The 17512-nt window shown below is 42.4% G+C and overlaps 1 long non-coding RNA gene across 1 annotated transcript in view; it reads left to right on the top strand.

Moving 5' to 3' along the window:
• The first annotated feature begins 345 nt into the window (after positions 1-345).
• LOC109308190 overlaps positions 346-17512 on the top strand; it is a 22485-nt gene continuing 5318 nt past the window's right edge. Inside the window, exons 1-2 of the long non-coding RNA XR_002100523.1 lie at positions 346-406; positions 1427-1428. This is a non-coding gene — a long non-coding RNA (uncharacterized LOC109308190). The remainder of the gene's footprint in view (positions 407-1426; positions 1429-17512) is intronic.

Below are 17512 nucleotides of genomic sequence, written 5' to 3'. Positions count from 1 at the left end.
GAGGTAAGGACTGGTGTAGATTGTGGGCTTCATCAAAATCATAGTAAAATGAGTAGAAAGACTCTAGTACTCCAGGGTTTTTCTGTTCTTTTTTTTTTTTGGTAGCAGGCTCTAATTCAACCATGCCTGGTTTTGTAATATGTCATCATTTTAGCCTTAAGACGAAATCATTGGTAGCAGTGAGCAAGCGGAGAACCCACCAACCTGTCATTTGCAGTTTTGTAGGGACTGGAGCAGAGTGGAATAATATCACACTTAAGTCTCTAAGCTGACTTGGGCATCTAATGCGTGAAATAGAATCTGGTCCTTTATGCTCTCACAGTGCTCTGTCTCTCAAAAAGCATGCCCTTGTTGCTGAGAAGGCTATCGGCATACTGGGCTGCATTGGTAGGAGTGTTGCCAGTAGGTCAAGGGCAGTGATTCTTCCCATCTATTCAGCACTGGTGAGGCCACATCTGGAATACTGTGTCCAGTTTTGGGCCCCCACTACAGAAAAGATTCATAGATGCATAGGTTCATAGAGTCAGAAGGGACCTCAGTGGGCCATCTAGTCCAACCCCCTGCCCTTGGCAGGCAAGAAAAGAGTCACCATCTCTGGGGTCATGTGATCCCAGCCAGGTGCCCATCCAGTCTCCTCTTGAAGACTCCCAAGGACGTGGCGAGCACCACCTCCCTTGGGAGCCCATTCCAAATTCTAGCAACCCTTTCCATGAAGAACTTTCTCTTAATGTCCAGCCTAAACCTTCTCTCCAGTAGCTTATGGCCATTGTTCCTTGTTGTTCCAGGAGGTGCCCTGGTGAACAGATTGTCACCTACTTCGTGTTGCTCTCCCCTTATGAATTTGTACACCGCCACAAGGTCTCCTCTCAGCCTTCTCTTGGAGAGGCTGAAGAGGTTAAGGTCCCTTAGCCTCTCCTCGTAGGGCTTTCCCTGCAGGCCTCCAATCATACGAGTGGATCTTCTTTGGATCCTCTCCATGTTGTACACATCCTGCTTGAACTATGGCATCCAGAACTGGACACAGTACTCCAGCAGCAGTCTGACTACTGCCACATAGAGGGAGAAAATCACCTCTATGGATGCACGAAAGGTGTGATTGGCTCTGCCAACTGCTTCATCACATTGGTGACTCATGTTCATCCTGGAGTCAACACTGACTCCAAGATCTTTTTCGGCCTTAGTGGGTCTGAGAAGGTTGCCCCCCAGCCTGTAGGTATTATGGAAGTTCTTCCTCCCTAGATGCAGCACCTTTCACTTGTCCTTATTGAATTGCATCCTGTTGCTCTCTGCCCACTTCCCCAACCTGTTTAGGTTGGCCTGGATCTGGTTCCTCCTCTCCAGAGTGTTATCTGTACCCCATACTTTTGTGTCATCTGCAAATTTGGACAGGGTGCGTCCCACCTCCTCATCCAGATCACTGGTGAAGATGTTCAATGGTACCAATCCCAGAACCGAGCCCTGGGACACTCCATTGCCCACATCTTTCCAGGATGTGGACACAGTGGAAAGAGTCCAGCAAAGGGCAACAAAAATGATTCAGGGGCCGGGAGGCATGACTTCTGAGGAGAGGCCATGGGAACTGGGCTTATTTAGTTGAAAGAAGAGAAGACTGAGAGGAGACATAATAGCAGCCTTCAATTACCTGCAGGGAGGTTACAAAGAGGATGGAGCAGTGTTGGCAGATGACAGGACAAGGAGCAATGGGCTCAAGTTGCAGCAAGGGGAAGTTTAGGTTTCATGTTAAGAAAAACTTTCTCACTAGGAGTGTAGTAAAGCACTGGAACAGGTTACCCAGAGAAGCGGTGCAATATCCATCGTTGGGGACATTTTGAGACTGGGGTAGACAAAGCCTTGGCTGGGATGGTCCTGTTTTGAGCAAGGGGTCGGACTAGATGTGACCTCCTGAGGTCCCTTCCAACCCTCATTTTCTATGATTCCCTCCAACCTTGATAAAAAGGGCCTTGTATAGAGAAGTTCATTTACAGAATCCTGAGGTGTTCAGAGACTAGGAAAAGGATAACAGGAAATATATTTGAAATTAAACATTTGGTCCTCAACTTTTTTAGAAGATGTGGTCCTGGGCATTCAGTTTTCAGCACCAATACCTAGATGCAATCAAATGTTATTCCTTTAATGGACAATACATTTTTATCTACAAGATTCTGCAAAAAGAAAAAAAAAATAGTCCTGTGCATAGAGTCAACAGTCTTGACCCAATGGATGAAAATTAAGACTAAATGATGCTGGTATTAAAAACCCCCACCTTTCTGATATGGCTGAGTTTCATGAGAAATCTAAGCAGAGAAATCTAAGCAGAGAGGAAACTCAAGTAATATATTTCTCAGTATTAATAAATGCTTCTTCTGCTTACACTTAACAAAAGAGATTTTAATCACTAGGGTAATCTCTCACTTGGAAATGAATATCTCATATTAATCTTTGGACAAAATTGAAGTAAATGGGGGTAAAATCTAGAATATAAAAGTGCCATCTGGATCCTTATAGAAAACAATAACCCTGACACTGAAATCATTATATTAAAGTTTCCAGTTGTTTATTTATTTCTGCAGGAACCCCTTATTTTATGTCTTGAATAGCATTTCCCTAAATAAAATTGCATGGTATAAAGTGCCATTATGATTTCTAACATTCATTTCCAGTGAAGCTCTTGCTACTCTGTAGCTATAACTATGATGAAAAGGAGCAGCGGACAGCACGTTGCAATAATACCATGCCCTCATCTATCAAGCCAGCAGATTATATGAGAAGCATCTCCTTAGAATAGAAACTCAGAGATATAAAAACCAATGAGGTTTGGCATAAAAAGGGGTGCCCAAAGGAATCTGTCAAGTCCATGGGGTATGTGCAGCATACAGGAAGCCACCAAAAATTGTCATTGCTGTGGTGTAAAATATACAGCTTTATAAAGTTATAGCCAGTGGTACCGCAGTCCATGGTGCACTTTGTCACAGATTCATGGATCCTTTCAGTGACTTCATGGTTGGAGCTCTGCAGATCATTTTGGCCTATGAACAGTACCTTTCCATATGCAACATGCACAGGCTTTGTTCAGTGTTAAGCAAAAAGGAGAGCAAGATCTGCTTTGCCCTTCAGTGTTTTTTTTTCAAAAGGACCCAAGGGAGTTAGGCACCTGGATACTGAAAAAGACATGGGGAGAGATCTAGATTTGTAAAGTAGGCACTGAAAAGCAATCCACAATATCTCTTCTCCAGTGGCCCCAAAACTCAGTAAGCAAGCACCTAAATTCATTCAGCAGCTAGACTTTAAATTGTAAAAGTTGCGGGGCATCTAAAGGTAAGCTGTTGTGGGTGAACCCCAGGGTGAGCAGCACAGCTCCGTTGCAATGCAGATCAGAGTCTGAAAGCTGTCTCAACATCGACGTCTCAGAACACATCTAACTGCTGTCAACAACTTTGAATTCAGGGGAAAGCACAGCGGTCATGGTCACTTTTTGCTGAAAACTGTTGTGGGAGTTGGTGGGTCTTGAGGGCACCTTCCTTGGAATACTGCAATCAACAGTTCACTTGCCCAGAAAATGTGTGACCTTGATACGGTTCACCTGTCCTCAAGGAGCATAAGCTATATATGTCAAATATGGACAGTCATGGCCAGTAACCTCCATGGTGCTCTCTGGAAACAGTTCATGCCAGAAAAACTATTTGCTGAAATCAACCTACAGTCCTGCCATGCAGGGGCGTAACCAAACAGCCGACTGTCTGGGGCAGAGAGATGCATGGGGGCAGTGGTGGCTTCTGGGTGCCACTCTGCCACTAGTGTGATTGCAAGGCTGCAGCAGGACCAAATATTTTTTCGATCCTCCCAGCTGCTCTCTGACCAACTTGGCAGGTGAGGCAGCTGACCTGGTCCCTCTGCCCTAGTTTTGCTACCGCCATCCTGTGTTTGTGGTTTTTCTCTGTTTCTGCAGCTCCGCATCAAGAGTCTAACACCAATCAAACTTGATGGTGTTTGTCATATTTCTGTGGAAAATGACAGATTAGTCATTCTCTTCCAGGAAACACATACACAGTCACAACTAGACAGCAGTGCTCTCTCGTGCCTTATTTAAATATTTAATTAGCTCATGTTAAAATGAATCATCTTCATCAGGTGGGACTGAAAGTATGCTACCCTACAGTCCTGTGGCTAGAACCAATCCCTGGGGTGCACGATGTGTGTTTCAGTTCTGTTAGAGGCGGGGACTGAATCTGGGTATTCACGTCCTGGGTGAACGATCTAATAAATTAACTATTATATATAATGGGCCCACCACTTTCTCCTCTAGCTGTATTTTGGGATAAACAGATAAAGCAGGCAACCAAATATGGGAGAAGGTTGTAAAGCTTCATTAGTGACAGCAGTCTTCAAGCAAACCAGAGTAAGGTGTCTAAGCATCTGAGCAAGCTGAAGTTTAAGACGCATCTCAGGTTTTCCTCTTGGCTATCTGGTGACTTCCCAACCAGCGCATTGACTTATGTTGTTCCCATTCTTGGGGCATTTGTAGGCGACACGAAATTTCCCATTTACTCTGACACAATCGCGTTTGTGTTTTCATGATCGGGATTTCCTGTCGCTCTAAAAGTCTTTTCAGAGCGTTAAACTAACACAGCTGGGACATGTTTTCCCAAACTCTCTTCATACACTTATTCCGATAAAATAGCCGGCACCTATGGTAGCACAGGGAATAGCACTGGCGATGCATGCACATTGGTGCACGTGCATCCCCTGAGATTGGCTGTGCACCCCCTGGAAACGCCAGCCAGAAAACCTGAAGTACCAGTGGAAGTGCACTCTTGATTTTGCCACTGGTGATTTCGGGTCGGCGATCGGCTGCTGGGGGACCCCCATGCCCCGGTCAGTGATCTGGTGCCCCCCCAGACTTGGAAGGCACCAGTCACCCATGGGGAATAGGGTGTAGGTTTTCTGCTCCTAAAACACAATCCCCTGAGGATCAGCTTGAAGGAAATGACCATTTGTTGTCAGGAGCAGTACTGAATCTTTCACTAGCTCTTGAAACTTGGCAGCAGGGGGCAATGCAATCACAACCAGTGGAACAAGGCTAACTTCACATCCAGAGAAAACAGTGCCTTCTACTCGCTGATATGTGTACATGCTCACAGTCAGTAGCTGCAGAAAGTGTCAGGCTCTGTTGCCTGGTAAAAAACAAAAAAAAAAGCATTCCACTTCTCTTCACATGCACTCACTTATAAGGGTTTCTCTAGCTCTGCTGCTATGTTTTTCAGTGTAAATGGTAAATCAGGGCCTGAGCATACATTCCCTCAACACCCGCACACCTGCACCTACCCGTGGTTTTTAGGAGACTCCAGGACAGATTCACAACCTTCAGTTTACAAAGTCAAATCGACAGATTTAAGATTGCGCTTCCTAAATGCATCACACAATTTTGTGGCTCCTGCTTTTGATCCACATATAGTTGAGCACTAACGATTTGCTCCAGGACAAACCGTGTTGGCTTTGTGCTAACTGCTAAATTGAGCAGTACAGTTTTAGGGCACGTGGCCTCACCCGCTCCTTTTCCCAGTCATAGGATCATAGGAAAATAGGGCTGGAGAGTTATCTAGTCCACCCCCCTGCCTGAGGCAGGATCATCCTTATCTAAACCATCCTGCACAAATCTGTTGTCTGACCTATTTGCAAAACCACACAGTCAACCCTGAAAGGAACCTCCATAAATAGCACCTGAAAGCAGGGGGCCCAAGGCAGCCAATGCCCTGTTATAGCAAAGTTGTTAAAATATGCTTGAGAGGTCCAGGAAGAGGGCCACACTCTCTGCTGCCAAAGAAGGCAAACCCCACCCCACAGTTTGTAGCATGGGGTAAAATTCCTTCCTGACCACAAACATGGCAAAAGGTCTGATACTGAGCAGAGGAACAAGGACTTCTAGGCAGGTACCTCCAGGTTTAGGTTCCAGCAAAAGTTCTGGCACACCCCAGCCAAAACCCCAAGCACCGGCTGCATCCAACACACTTGAAAGGCAAAAAAACCTGATGCCCAGTCATCTCAGCTCCCTACGGAAATCTGCAGTGACAGACAGTGCCTGCTAATTTCAGAGTTTAGATAAGCTATGCAGAGAAATTCCTGTTCCCTTGCATGCCCATCTAGTCCCAGTCGCCATTTAGCTTTTGGACATCAGCTACAATAAAATGTGAAGAGGAGGCCCCCATCTCTGGGTTTGCATTTGAATGCTGCCAGACAACATTAAAATAATAATAAAAAAACCCCATTTGAATAAAAATTGCAGAATTATGCAGCCAAATTTCAATGAACTGGGTAATAACTTTTTATGATAAGGTAAAAACTCATGAAATCTAAAATGATCCTACATGCTGAATTTATCATAGATACAGTCAATGAAAGTGTATTAATATGGTCTTAAAAAGACAACGGCAAGTCTAACCAACATTCAGCTTTCTAAATCAAAGGCTTAAGTAGTAATAGAGGATCCTATGAAATTCTGTAGGGTTACTTTGAATAAGCTTTCAAAGCTTATTAGGAGTCTATTTTACTGTATCCTAACCAATAGTCCTACTGGTATGAAGATGGAAATCTTTGTGGTCCTTTTCCTTTCCACCTTGCAGACTGGCCTGTTTTATCTCTCTTGCCTCCAACTAAACTTTCCCAATCCTATCACTATTTGGCCCATGGTTCTTTCTTGCTAACTCTCAACAAGGCCCATGTTTTTGGTGGGTAAATCCAAGCTTCACATTTATTTATGAACATTGACAGATTGCTCCACCTATATGGCATTTCTTCTGTGTTTTTGCAAATACCCAGAATGAATTACGTCCACCCTCCATTTCTGGGAAATCCCAAAGACACAACAAATTTGAAAAAACTAGCAGCTCATGCAAAGTTAGCTAGGCTCGGTGAGGTCCCATACCATACCTTGAAAATTGTAACAGCTTTTGACAAAATATGAGGATTTGGGGAAAAGTTAGTAAGTGAATGGGAATGAAATTATTTGAATGTTTGGGAATTGCACTGAATTCGTGGACTCCTTTTCACATGAATGTCAATATTTTTTTCTCTGAATGGACTGGACTATGCCCAGTTAGCAGCAAGAAATCCACATATGAAGTCAATCTGAAGTAAAGAGAAACAAAAGTGTATATAATATAGCATGTGCAAGAAAAAAAAAAGGAGCACTTTAATGGCGAAGTATTTGTAGACATCTCAAGACTAAAACACCAGGAAGACTGGAATGCATGGCATGTTGGGGGTGGGAATAGATTGCACAGTGGACGAGCCTGTAGGCATGTGTGTATGTGTGTGCAACATGAGAAAGAGTGAAATGAAAGCACAGAATGGACAGGAGATGTAGAAGAGATGCTAGAAGAATGGGAAACACTAAGGTGCTCACAGAGGAATAATTAGTATTTCTTCTTGTATTTACTGCCATGTAAATCAGGTTTTTATATTGTAAATGAAAGCTGTTGGAAGACAGAAGACAGGATCACTTTTTCCTACCACTTCCCCATCAATATCAATACCTGGCCTGTGCAGGGACCCAATGCTCCCTTCCACAGCTGCAGTGCCCACTGGGGCTGCCCGAGCTGGGTGCCTGCTGGCGGGTGGTGCCGGGGCGGGGAGGGGCACCAGCCTCCCTCCCCGCCCCAGCTCAGGGACCTCCTGGCCTGCCAGCAGCTCGCTCTCCCCTCCCTGCCACTGGAGAGACAAGTAAGGACATGGGTGTACATAACACAGGGATTTGCTTCACCCTAAATTGAAGTGGTGTTTTACAAAAAAAAAAAATGTCAGTTTAGGGAGAATTATCCCCCTGTGTCATCTACAAGTGCCCATAGAAAGATAGGTATGGAAGGGACCTCAAGGCAGGATCCTACCTGTTTAAACCTTTCCTGACAAGTGTTTGTCTAAACTGCTCTTAAAAAATGTCAAAGGATGGAGATTGCAGGAAGTCTCTAAGTAATCAGCTCCAATGCCGAAGCTTCCTTAGAGTTAGAAAGTTCTTCCAATATCCAGCCTATGTTAACCTTAAATTTAAGACCACTAGCTCTAGTCTTGTGCCCTGCAACCTCAGAGAACAGCCTATCACCAACCTCTCTGCAACCACCCTTCAGGTATACGAAGACTGTCATCAAATGCCCTGAACTCTTCTCTTGTCCAGACTAAGTGATTCTAGCTCTTCCAAAATGTTCTTGTAAATCATGTTCTTTAGACCTCTAATAATCTTTGTTGCTCTCCACTGGACTTGGTCCAACTTCTCTGTATTGTTCTTGAAATGAGATAAAAAGCAGAGCTTGGTCTAACATTGCCAGGAGCAGCCTTTTTTTTTGTCTGGTCTGGTCTTGATCAAGAAACCTTTGTGTGAGAAGTGAACATGAGAACTGCTATTCTACAGAGCCACAATCTTCAAGTGAAAGAATAGTCACAAGGTTGAAAGCCAGATCCCCTGACATGCAAAATGGGCATGCCACCGTGGATGCCACTCTCAGGGGTCCCATCCAGGATGCCTACAGAAGGATGCCATAGCAACTTAGGACATCTTTTCCCCCATTCACATCATCTTTATTCATATCCCAAGATCTTTTGCTATTAGGATGATACATAGTTTTCATGTCAAGTATCTATTTCTAAAGCCTTTTCCTCTTAAAAAGAGAGGAAAAGAGAGGTGCTTGTGCTTCAGAGATGAAGCACAAGCACCAGTGGAACAAGTAATAACCAAAAACAATCAAACAAAAAACTAGATAGTGTTTTAACTGCAAAAAAAAAGAAAAAAAGGCAGATCCTCTGATTCTCTTGATTGCCCCCACCTATAATCAAGGTAGGGCAATTTGCAAAATCTGGATTAATGTTTGGGTTTAGATTTCATATGTACCCATAGTCCACTACTGTTGTATCCAGAGTATAGTTTTGGAGTCTGCAATCAACACGCATCCAAAGCATTTTTTCCTTAATTCTCCTCAATGGCCCCCTTTTATGCCAGCAGAGCAGAATACGGTCTACAGGAAATACAATTATTTTCACTTTCTGCTTATATAGCATAATTAAGGGAGACACTAATTGCCACTCATCTTTGTGCATATCATTTCCATCCGTTTAAAAAAAAGTAAAACAGAGTGCACTGCATATGGTTGCGGAATACACTGCAGTGATTGCAGTGATTGCATATTAATTGCAATGATTGTAGTGATTGCCTATTAATGCACTGATCTGGACTTGGCATAGCTATCAGTTTGAGTGGAGTTATAGTGTTTTATCCCAACCAAGGACCTTGTGCCTCCAGGATTTATCACAGAGGAAACATTGGACCACTGTAAGCATGAGTTGTAGGGCATTAATTAAGTCCTAAATACCCAAAAATGTTACAGTACTCCTCCCACAGTTTGGTTCAAGAACATTTTCCATAGGAAATTCCAGCAATTTGGAGGGTGTATATCTCGTTATTGAAATATACCTCGTTGATAAAACCAAGGGCGAAGTAAATTCCAATGCCAAGAACCAGAGCATAGAATAAATGCCACTTTCAGTTCTTAATCAGATCTTACTCCATTAAAACTTCCACTGAGATCATTTGCTGGAGAAAGAACTTTTGGATGTGGCCCTCGGGCTGAGAGATACTAGAAAATTGTCACAACTTTTTGACGACTCATATTAGTCACCACAATCAAGTATGCAAATCTGAAAAGCAAGTTATTTTCTGTAAATGGTTTTGATAGTGCTGGCTCATGCAGCGACCTGCATCACCCTCTCCAAAGTTGCTCTGTTGTGGAAGGCCTTTCAGCCCTGGATTTACAGTCCAATGCAAGAAAAACTATTTAAAATGCCTAGGAAAGCCTTTGTCCAGATTCTGAGGCTGGGTTTTGAAATCTTTGCAAACTCTATCTCCAGGGAGGCTGCGTACAGAGAGTCATCCTTTCAGCTCACCCTTGAATGCACTTTGAACAAGCAGCTGCTTTTACTGGAAGCATGTTATTAATGGTCTTTTTTCAAAAGCAGAGATAGTACCCTGGAAATTGTTCTATTGATTTTTTTTTCCCTTCCCTGCCCCTGTTTCAATCATTGCTAGTTTGAATGGCTTTCATTTTTAGCAACAACAAGAGATTCTTCGAAGAAAAGTGACGTATAGGTTCGGCCTTAAATAAAATCACTGCTCAATTTAAGCTCTGAAAAATACTATTGATATTTTAATAGAAGATTGGAGAACCTAGTGCTAGCTCAATAATAGCTACAAAGAGTTTATACATAGGAATCATACTCAAGGATCATTTTATTTTGTCTACTGTACACATTAACAGCAAACAACTGCTTTAATCTTGACTCACTCAACTACCTTACATTGCAGGTCCTGGGAGGAGGAAAACAGTTAACTCTAATTTGCTGAAGAGGAAATACGTGTAGAAATACACTGGCATACAGGCCAAATTTGCTACTGCAATTGGTTTCCCAAGGTGTGTGTGTGTATGTATATATGCAGACATGTTAGGATATAAGAAGCTGCACATGCCTTAATATACAAGGCCCTCTTCAGATGTAAGACTATTGCTTAATATTTGCATTCATTTAGTAGCTGGGGCTGCAACCAAAGATTGAATTAACTCAAGGCCAGAATTTCTCCAACTGGGGTACATGTACCCCTAGGGACACGTGACAAACTTCTAGAGTTATGTGAAAGAAAAGCATGGGAGAGCAGAAGAAGGGAAGGGAACTTTAAATGGAGTGAAAGGAAGAAAAAGAAAAAACCAATAAGAACAATATTGCCATGTCTTTTAGGTTACTGGAGAGCTTACCATTTGTTGTAGCGATATGAAGTGCCACTTTTTTTCTTAACCATAACACAGCATTGGACAGGTAAGCATCAGTATAACAGACTTCAAAAGGGGTACGTAACCTCAAAATATTTGACAACCACCACACTAGATGCTGGGCAAACATAAAAGGGGAGAGGCCACATCCAAAAGAGTTTCACATTTAAAAGAGATGACAGACATAAGGCAGGATGTAAATCAGAGTCCCAGACAGGTGACACAAAATACCCAGACCTGCACAACACACCCATGATAGAAGTATGAAGAAAATCCCCATCTTTCCTGATGCCTGCCCAGCACATTGCATTATTCTACCCACAGTGCTAAGCAGTCTCCTTGCTGCTCTTTCTTTGACTTGCTAACTCCCCTCCAGCCCTGAAGACTGAATCATACTCTTGAACGATTTTTCACACTCAGAGGCCTGATGTCAGGCACCTGAATCCTGACCATGGCAAACTGTGAGTCTCCTACGGTTAGGTGATTTTCTTAAAGCCCCCCCTCTTGGATTCACGTGCTTAGGTGAGAATCTCAGCCTTGCTTTTTTTTTTTTTTTTTCCAAATGGGAAATTTCAGTCTCTCAGAGATGTAAGGTGGGGTGGGTGAAAGTTTGAAAACATGACTCAAGGAAATTTGAAACAAAAAAGTAAGATCAAGGGACCCCCCCCACATTGATATTTAAAGAAATGATAAAACTTGTGATGTTTCAGAAAGTCTTTATTATATCTTAGGTCTGACTCATGGCTTCTTCAGTGATTGGTTTAGGAACTGTAGGATTTTATGAGTAAATGGGTAACATGGTTTTCAGAGGTGCTGGACATCAGCAGCAAGCAATAAAGTAATTAAAAACTGTAGGGGGTAAGTGTAACACATCCATTGCTCAAGGGATGCAAAGCTTCATACAATGCTTACAAAGCTACTGTAATTTTCCAAACAGGCGTCGCTCTTCTAGTATCGCCTGGAACATCCCTGAAGATTAGGCCACTCATTTAAGTGCCTGAATATGGATTTAGACGCCTCATTTAAACACCCACTTGTGACAATTTCGGCCTGACTCTGCAAAATGGCATAACAGAGACATTTTGGCTTTTCTGTTTGCACGTCATTGACTGCAGAAACTTCTGAGCCAGTTAAAAAACTCCCAAAGTTGCACTCTATGTGTCTTGAACTCTCTGCCCATAAAGAGTAAGAACTTTATCTGCTGGTTGCGTGCTCCCTTTAAGAGGCGATGGTTACTAGCATGCGCTTCAACAAGAGGATTGTTACAATTTTATTTCAACACTACGTCCTACATAAAAGTCGGCAATATGAGAAAGCACTACATAGGATACAGCTCTCCCATGGATTCTGCCCCCCACCCCATCTCATTGGCATTTTTTCTATTGACAACAAGACTGAAGTGAAAGAGTCATGCTGGGGGGAAAAGAGAAGAAAATCCTAGCCCATCTACTGTCCACTCACAAGAGGTGATCTGGACTCCTTCCATTCCTATGTTGTCAGGTATTTATGGTCAGCACTTAGGGAAATTAGTATGCAGTACATGAGGACAGGAGTATCTGAGTGGATCCTCTAATGAGGTGTCGCAATTATATTTCTTCTTTAGGTTTCCTGTTCCATGTATTTTTGCACACACAAGCTGTACGTCTGCTGACTTGTTTGTGTCCCCTGTCAGCCTGCATTCATTCCTGGCACACCACCCGCAGTGTCACCTGGCACGCCATACACAATACAACCCTACACAATATAGCCTTGCCCCACTTAGGATGGCAATTCGGGTGACCTACCGTACAAGGAGAGATGAAAAAAAGTTTGGATAACTAAGCAATCCAAATGACAAATGAAGAGGGGAGAATGAAAGCTAGGAGGGGATATGATCGCTCTCTATAAATACATCAGGACTAAACACTGGAGAGGGAAAATAACTATTTAAGCTAAAGGTCAGTGTTGGCACAAAAACCCTGAATAAATGTAGGTTGGAAATGAGAAGAATGTTTCTAATCATCAAGAGGAAAGAGGTCCCAGAACAGCTTTCCGGCAGGAGAACTGGGGGCAAAAGCACCGGCTGCTTTTACAACGGAGCATGATCAATGCACGAAAGCGTTTATATGATGTGGTTTCCTGGACAGGGAGCATCGATCACAGTGGGTCCTTCCACTCCTGGATTTCAGTCCTATGCTTATTCTACACAGCACAAAAGATATACAAATCCAGGACAAATAAAAAACAATAAATGCTGACCCCAACAGTGCCCTTCAGCTTGTCTGGGCCAGCAGTCAACAGGTTTCCTTTCCTTCCCAAAAATGTGTCTCTTTTGTTCCTCTCTCCCCTACTCTTTCTACCTTCCTCTCTTTTTTAAGACATGTACCCTCACATCAGGGTTTTTTTTATTCCCCTTCTAGGAAAATTCCACTACTCTCTTCCATCTCGTTGCAGGCAAATGGTTTCAACAGGTTAAGCATGCTATGGTCTTAAGGTGCCATTTTGCTAAGGGTATCTTTGGAGGTTAAAGATGAGCTATTGTCCCTAGTTTGGGAGAGACATGGCAAAAGCTCAGATAGCAGATTAAAAAAAATTTTTTTTATAACAAGATCAACCCAAATTTGTAAGGTTTACATAGACAAGTTCCCTGAACCAAAGATAGATAGACAGATAGACAGACCAACAGAGAGTAACCCTATCTTGTGCTACCATTTACTGTAGCTCCAGTCACATAATGTTTCAGCTGAATATATTTTTCCCCTGCAGGCCAGATGTCAAAACATCTGCTTCCACTAGTTAGTACCTTACCCCACCAATGTTGTGTTGACTTCACCCATGTAATAGGTTACTATTAGGGTGAGGAGATCCAAAGATATCCCTAAAATTGGCCATTTAAATAGCCAATTGGCTATTTAATACTCAACAGTTCCTCCTTCTTTCCCTTTTTCTGTAGATATTCTTTTCTCTTTTATTATATTAACTCTTTTGTGCTTCCACTTTCCAGACATTTTACATTTTCTTAATTCCTCCTCCTAGTTCACAGACATAAGAAAGTGTAGGTCCCTAATGATGCAGAATTGTTTTCTGCAGTACTTCCTGCAATGGTTTAGCCGTATTGTGTCCTCCCCTCTCCTTGGCAAGATATTAAACATTGCTTTGTCATGAATGTAATTACTGTATTTTTCTTCATGTGGTCCGTAAATTCCTCCAGGGAGGATTCATTTGCATTTTTATCTTAAATAAGAATGCCTTTTATCAGTTTAGTAGTTCCTGGAGATTTATTTTTTTCTTCTGGTCTTAAAAAAATAACCTTCAACAACTTTTAGGATTCTTACTACTAATAATTGCAGGCTCACATAAAACATTCTGCAACGGTTGCAGACATTAGTTGCAAGCTATGAAATTATGATGGCAACAGAAATGCAAAGAGATCCACTCTAGATCCTACTACAAATGTTCAGTAGGACATCTTTGTTGCAAGAATAGGAAATACCTAGAATACCTTTAAGTTCCTGTCGTTAAAAATGCATCAAGCAATAAACAACCTTCATAAATCGGCTTCCTGGTAGGTGAATTTGCCATAGTCCTTGTGATCATAAATTCTGTGGCTTGCTTACAGTTTGTCCATAACTACATACACCAGTATGACATCTTCGCATGTCACCTACTATGAATGTATGCAATATCAGACATTACTACTGCACCTTTAAGAAGTATATAATTTATCTCAGTACTTAAAATGACTACAATCTAGAATCAAAATGCTTAAATTAAATCACAGTCTACAGACATCAATCCTTTTTTTTTTTTTTAAAAAAACGAATCCAGCCATAAATCCATCTTATTCAAGAACTGGTACCTAAAATCTCAGCAAGATGAGATTAATACAATTATTCCTCCTCCCTCAAAGAGGTTTTGTGAGGATTACTTAGTTAATGTCTGCTTCGAACAGGTAAAGTACTATCATCATATCACTACAATAGAATTATAGAATCATAAAAAAATTAGGGTTGGAAGGGACCACAGGGATTCATCTAGTTCAACCCCCTACTCAAAGCAGGACGATCCCCAGCTAAATAATCCCAGCCAAGCCTTTGTCTACCCGGGTTTTAAAAACCTCCGAGGACGAAGCTTTCACCACCTCTCTGGGTAACTTGTTGCAGTGCTTTACCACACTCCTGAGAAAGTTTTTCCTAATATCTAACCTAAACTTCCCTTGCTTCAACTTGAGCCCATTGCTTCTTGTTCTGTCATCTGCCCTCACTGAGAACGGTCCAGCTCCATCCTCTTGGGAACCCCCTTCAGGTGGTTGAAGGCTGCTATTAAGTCCTCCTCAGTCTTATTTTCCCTCGATCTGCTGGCAACACTCCTACTAATGCATCTCGATATGACATTAACCTTCTTCACAACAAGGACACACTGTTGGCTCATATTCAGCTTATTGTCCATTGCAATCCCCCAAAAGACCTTTTCTGCAGAGCTGCTGTTTAGACGGTCAGGCCCCAGTCGGTCCCGGTGCACAGGATTGTTTCGCCCTAAATGCAGGACTTTGCACTTGTCCTTATTGATCCTCAGGGGATTTATTTTGGTCCAATCCTCCAATTTATTGAAGACTCTCTGAATGCTAGCCCTGGCCTCCAGGGTATCTATTGCTCCCCCCAGGTTGCTGTCATCCACAGTCTTGGTGATGGTGCTCTTCATCCCATCTTCCAGATCATCAGTGAAAATATTAAAACTAGCCTCAGTACTGACATGCATTGATCTGCAGGATGCATCTGCTCCTGTCCAGGCCCCTCTTCTTGACCAGAAGGATCAAAGAAAACTGGCGTTACCATTGGTACCACCTGGATGAGCAGCATGGGGTAGTAGGCAGAGGGCCAGATGAGTCTCTCTAATTCTTCCATGGCATCTTATATCTGGGCTCCAGGCAAGCAGTGAACCTCCCAAATCTATAAGTCAGGATAGCATACGAATGCCTTCATCCCTCACAGAAGGGATTCTCCAACCATCACCACCCATCTCTTCCCAAGCAGGCAAATAAAGCAAGCATCATGTCCTTCTGAAAGGCCTCCGTTAACCTTTCATTCTTAGTAACTTATATAACACTTCTGCTCTGTGCAAGTCTACTGGAAACAACAATGGACAATCAGTGAGCCATGAACTACTGACCACGTGTAGCTAGCAGGGAGATTTTTAAAAGGGCTTAAATCATGTCAGTCATAAGACTGGGATCCTAAGACTATTGGACACTTCTGAAAAGTTAGCCCCAAAGCTTTCTGGCAGCTGTTTGTAACACACACACACAACACCCTTTAAAGCAATTAGTCATGAGAAATTTAGGGAGAAATGTGTCCTATCTCATGTGTTCTAACATGCCAGAGGCTGTTCACCTTGGAGACCTGTCCTATCTCCCTAAAACCCACTGGAGAGACTTGAAGGCATCAACATTTCTTGAAGGTTCAATGTGTCATCAAATGTTTCTGAACCTTACAATTACCAGTGACCCAAATACATTCGTTCAGAGCTTTGTACAAAAGGTCACCATTGATTTAAAGCTGCCTTGTGGCATTGAAACTGTACAAACTGCCACCTAGAAAACATTCAAAGGATTTCATTTGACTTATACTTCCAAATCTAATAGAGCAACTGAATCCAGAAACAATAAGATAACTATTTGGGCACCTGCCAGTACTGACATGAGAAGAGAATGGGAAGAGATACAGGAGCTGTGCTCAGGAAAGCTAGCCTTGTTTTTTCTCCTAGAAGAGGGATTTGGATAAATGATAAACCACCACTTGGGGCAATGGCTTCCTCGTGAGTTCTGCAAAGAACTGTGTACTGGAATCACAGAGGCATGCTCATATTGCATCACTAGCATGAACCAAAAAGCAAGAGGTCACCGGCAAGCTGCCAAGTAGATGTCATTACAAGGACTGTGTAAAAAGAAGATTGTTTTGACATTCAGAACTGGAAACCAAATACAAGATTGTTTTACTGGCTTCAGCTACCCCTTGTAAGATATTTTTCAGTTCAAAAGTAAACAATGTCAATCATGATTGATAATGTGATCTGTATCTGTTCCCTTTAAGTACCTTTAATTGATGAGAAAAAGTGTCAGATTTGCAGTCCAGAGGCCAAAATCTGCTCCTAGTTACACCCTTTTGGGTCTGGAGAAATTCCACTGAAGTCAGTGTAATTCCTCTAGGGCCTTGATAAATAGCTGGGACATAGGTTTGGCAGCTGAAAATGAGGACAAATTGTAAAACAGAAATACCATGTTTCCACATTTGTTTACATCCTGAACCAAGGATAAAAAGGGTCAAACTTTAGAGGATAAAACATTTCTGAACATTTCTGATTTGGACGTCTTGAAATATTTTGTTTCAGGCTGATATGAACCGGAGTCCACATGAACCAATGCAGTGCTTCAAGGGAGCTGTACTCCTTCATGCTCCCATTCTCTGCTGTGGACTAAAGGCCCCTTGAGGTAGTTCATTATACGTGGCTACCTGTTCATTATGTCTCAACCTTGATGTTAGACCGATACAGTTTCTGCATTACAGGCCATACCATTAAAACCAATTGGGGTCCATTGAACTTGCATGTTAATACCCATATTTACTCACATACCACATGCACTTCTCTCTCCAAATCTGGGGTGCATATTTTAACTGGGGAAGCCAATCGTCCATGCTGGAAGGTAGGAATGAAAGCATGGAGACACTGTAAAA

This window comes from Crocodylus porosus, unplaced genomic scaffold, assembly GCF_001723895.1.
Source record: "Crocodylus porosus isolate Cpor-Errol unplaced genomic scaffold, CroPor_comp1, whole genome shotgun sequence".
Lineage (NCBI taxonomy): Eukaryota > Metazoa > Chordata > Crocodylia > Crocodylidae > Crocodylus > Crocodylus porosus.
The sequence above is the reverse complement of the archived record's forward strand: the minus strand, read 5'-3'. Positions and strand labels throughout refer to the sequence as shown.